We start from the raw sequence: 5156 nt of genomic DNA, 5'->3' as shown, positions 1-5156 counted from the left end.
ATGGCATTACTATTCCCCAGCAGAGTCCTGGAGGTCGTTACCCAGGCCAGTGCCATCTCCATGGTGGGGAGAAAGGGTCAACAATATAGAATAAAGGTCTGCTCCACCAAAGTATGCACCACATTCTTTTCTCTGCCACTCTCGCTACTGCATGTTCCATCTTCCCTCACTCATTCTCGTTCATTCTCAAACCCAGCATGCCATCCATGTTGCCTCCATCGGAATAGCTCCCCACACTTTCTCCATCTGTACCAGCACTAACAGCTGTGCCACCCACTGCTCTCTCACTCATTCCTCCTCTTCTGATGTTACAGGGAAAAACAGCCCATAACTGGAGACAACTTGGAAAGTGTACGGGTAGGGAGCTAAGAAATTCCAAATCCTCAATGATCCTTGCCCTCGCAAGACCAAACTGGTACCACTTCTGTGCGGCTGCAGAAACATACATGTTGCACCAAATAAGTAAATCTCACCCTGCCTGCCTCTGCCATTCTCCCACTAACCGCGCTGTCAGTTTCAGTAATCACACATCAGGTCGAACCATTGACCATGAATGGTTGCAGCTACCACCAGCATCTCTGTGATCTCTGCAAGTGGACCGAGAGGAGACATTCTTCAGAGGAAACATCAACAAGCTGACCACACCCTATCCCCAGCAGTCAGATACTGAGGCCTCACAGGGGATCCCGAGACAAAGAGTGCAGGACCACTATATGCTCAGCACCTCGTTGTGATAGCTCTGCAGCCTCTGAGAAAGAAATGCCCAAAGCAGCCGGTAATCAGAGGACTACCAGAGACCAGGCTCCCGCACAGCTCCAGGATATCTCCGCAGAAGTTCCTCATGGTAGTGTCCTACACCCAACCATCTTCAGTTGCTCTGTCAATAACCTTCACTCCATTATTAGGTCAGAAATTGGGATGTTCTCCAATGATTGCACACTGTTCAGCACCATTCACAAATCCTCAGATACTGAAGCAGACCATGTTCAAATGCAGCAAGATCTGGACAATATCCAGGCTTGAGCTAACAAGTGGAAAGTAGCCTTCATATCACACAAATGCCAGGCAATGGCCATCTTCAATAAAAGACAATCCAACCACTGACCCTTGACATTCAATGGTGTTAACATCACTAAATCTCCATTATTAACAGCCTTGGAGTTACCATTGACCAGAAATTCAACTAGACTACCCACATAAACACAAAGGTTACAATAAATACAATGGTTACAAGAGCTGATGACAATCAGTACAGAATCTTGCAATTTTGACCTGAACATGTCGCAGTTTAATCTAGATTCAGCCAAATAGTGTGAAATTTATTTCAGCCAGTCCAAAAGATCACAATGTTAATGTGAGAAACGGACCCGCTTAATCAATAATTTTCAGTCTGAGTCAAAGAGTCCTGAAGCAGTACATTTATTCGAACATCTTTAAAGATGGGCAGCTCTACAAGGAGGGCCACACCTGACAGTAAAATACAGAGTTTTTTATACCTTTCTGAGGGGCCTCTCGACACCCCTACACTAAGCAATAAACCTATCATAAGTGTCTATTTCATTCTATCCCCTTATTTGGTTATTACTTGCGCCCGGTATTCCCTCATTTGATAATTCCCTGCACCCAAGCCTAAGCCGATCATACTTATTAATTACCTCACTTGTTTTCCTTTTAAATCTGTCTCATTTGGCTGTCCTTGTTCGTGACAGCCTTCCTGTTATTTTATCCAGTTCCTCTTGTCTTACCTTCTGACTTCTGAGATAATCCTTTACTATTTTGATAGTCCAAAAAGCGGACCTACAAACTATGAGCTTATTGCAAAATGCCCCTGCAGCTTCTTTTGTGGTCAGCTACAAGACTCAACGTTATTTCTTAGCTTAAAACTATTTCTTTAAAAGACCCTCTATATTCGTTAAAATCAACATACACCTTGAACCTGAAATTTTTCTCTCTCATTAACATAAGTGATTCTGGGGGGCACTTACTGATAATTTAAACTTCCGGATCATTTGTCCATGCTGCTTATGTTGATATAAATAGTGTCACATAGGGACACCACCCACCGTGTATGCAACAGGCCAATGTTGCCTATCTCATACATTGTAGGCAAGGATACACCGAGATCAAGCAGACGTCATGACAACGGATGAATGGACACCGCACAACAATCACCAGACATCAGTGTTCCTTCTCAGGTGGGGAACACTTCAGCGGTCAAGGACATTCAGCTCAGATCTTCGGGTGACCATCCTCCAAGGTGGACTTCAGGACAGGCAACAATGCAAAGTGGCCAAGCATAGGCTGATAGCCAAGTTCAGTACCTGTGGGGAAGGCCTCAACCAGGACCTTAGGTTCATGTCACACTTCAGGTGACCCCACCACACTATATATACACATGCACGCGCAGACCATCTCTCACACATACACATACATGCACCCTCTGACAGGCTTATACCCCATCACACTCATACACACACTTTACCAAGCTTGCACACACACAAACACACACTCCCTCACATGCACTCTCACTCATGCGCACACACTCTCAGTCTCTCTGTGCTTCTGTCCCTCTCAACCTGCAGGCAGTCAATGCAGACAGTCAACGCATATAAAATTTTGCAAGTTCCACATTGGAAATAGAACCAGTCTGCGTTAAGATTGGAATACAGACAGACTCTGACCTCACACTTTTAATACATTGTCTAAGCTGAGATGTCACCTCTTTTAATAAAATATTAACTTATCTTGACAATGTGACTTGAAAGAAGTTCTGGGATTTACATATTAGAACATAGAACATAGAACAATACAGCGCAGAACAGGCCCTTTGGCCCTCAACGTTGCGCTGACTTGTGAATTATTCTCAGCTCTCCCCCTACACTATCCCAAAATCATCCATGTGCTTATCCAAGGATTATTTAAATCTCTTTAATGTGGCTGAGTTGACTGCATTGGCAGGTAGGGCATTCCATGTCCTTACCACTCTCTGAGTCAAAAACCTGCCTCTGACATCTGTCTTAAATGTATCACCCCTCAATTTGTAGTTATGCCTCCTCGTACAAGCTGACATCATCATCCTAGGAAAAAGACTTTCACTGTCTACCCTATCTAATCCTCTGATCATCTTGTATGTCTCTATCAAATCCCCTCTTAGCCTTCTTCTTTTCAATGAGAATAGACCCAAGTCTCTCAGTCTTTCCTCATAAGACCTTCCCTCTAGACCAGACAACACCTTGGTAAATCTCCTCTGCACCTTTTCCAATGCTTCCACATCCTTCCCGAAATATGGCGACCAGAACTGTACATAATATTCCAAGTGCAGTCGCACTAGCGTTTTGTATAGTTGCAACATGATATTATGGCTCCAGAACTCAATCCCTCTACCAATGAAACCCAACACACTGTATTCCTTCTTAACAGCACTATCAACCTGGGTGGCAACTTTCAGGGATCTATATACATTTACTCCAAGATCCCTGTGCACATCGACACTACCAAGAATCTTTCCATTGACCCAGTACTCTGCCTTCCTGTTATTCTTCCCAAAATGCATCACCTCACTTTTAGCTGCATTGAACTCCATTTGCCACCTCTCAGCCCAATTCTGCAGTTTATCCAAGTCCCCCTGTAACCTGTAACATTCTTCCAAACTGTCCACTACTCCACTGACTTTAGTGTCATCAGCAAATTTACTAATACATCACCTATGCCTGCGTCTAGATCATTTATAAAAATGACAAACAGCAGTGGTCCCAAAACAGATCCTTGTGGCACACCACGAGTAACCGGACTCCAGACTGAATATTTTCCATCAACCATCACTTGCTGCTCTCTTTCGGAAAGCCAGTTTCTAATCCAAACTGCTAAATCACCATCAATCCCATGCCTCTGCATTTTCTCTAACAGCTTACCATGTGGAACCTTATTAAAGGCTTTACTGAAGTCCATGTACACCACGTCAACAAACCTACCCTCATCTACATGCTTGGTCACTTTCTCAAAAAACTCAATGAGGTTTGTGAGACATGACCTGCCCTTGACGAAACCATGTTGACTATCTGAAATCATATTGTTGCTTGAAACAATTCATGAACCAAAACCTGTAATTCATTCTAAAAGACAAAAGACTTAACAACAATCAATGTTTGTTTAATATATCATTTCAGTTGCATGACACTATAATCTTTTGCGATAAATTCTGTGTCTTATGATCCTGCTTCACAACCACCTGATGAGCAGCAACACTCTGAAAGCTAGTGCTTCCAAATAGACCTGTTGGACTATAACCTAGTATAGTGTGATTTTTAACTTTGTCCACTCCAGTCCAACACGGGTTCCTCCAAATCAATTTCTGCAATTCTCATTTCTGAAGGTTGAGCCATAGATTTCCACTGGTTGGTCTGTGCTGATGGGTGACATATTTCAGTGGTTTAGCATTGCCTTCTTCAGGACAGCTGACTACAAACTCTTCAAGCCTTAGCACCTGCCATCTTTACTAGCATATACAAAAGTAGATAGCACTGTCCATTGTCTTAAACATATCTATTGTTCTTGGAGCTTTCATGTAGTTCAAGTGAAAATAATTTATTACTCAATGCCTTATTGCACTTTCAGGGCAACTATTGTCATTCAAATGTTGTAAGTTTTTAGTCAGAGTTAGTTTTGAGAATTAAGATTTTTCGGAGCTGTGTCAGGTTTTTGAATCTGTTGGTCAGTTTTGGTTAGTTTCTAAATTAGATTTGTTAATACTAATCTAGGGTAATTATGGTTTCCAAGTCGGGGGTTGAACAATAGCAAAGCAAATAACTTTCTTGTTCAAAGCTTTACCCCACTCCATTTATTGGTTTTGGGATTAACTTTCCACTTGGGAAATGTCTAACTGCCCTATGAAAACCTTTAATCATCTTAGCCTCCTCAATTAGATCATCTCAAACTTCTGCACAAGCCCAGGCTACGCAAACACTGGGCCCAATATTAACTCCATGCATGCGTGTTGGTTTTGAGTTGATTCAGGTCTCCACTGAAACATTGTTGCAGAAAATAATCAACAAGGAAGCCAGAATTTCAAAGTAAAAGCCCCAATTGGACAAAGGCTAAGATTGTAACCAGGAAACACCAATGTGGGTAACACTTCCGGACTTGAAACAAAAGTTCAA

The sequence above is a fragment of the Chiloscyllium punctatum genome, chromosome 11 (genome assembly GCF_047496795.1).
Source record: "Chiloscyllium punctatum isolate Juve2018m chromosome 11, sChiPun1.3, whole genome shotgun sequence".
Classification (NCBI taxonomy): Eukaryota; Metazoa; Chordata; class Chondrichthyes; order Orectolobiformes; family Hemiscylliidae; genus Chiloscyllium; species Chiloscyllium punctatum.
This window is presented reverse-complemented; position numbering follows the sequence as displayed.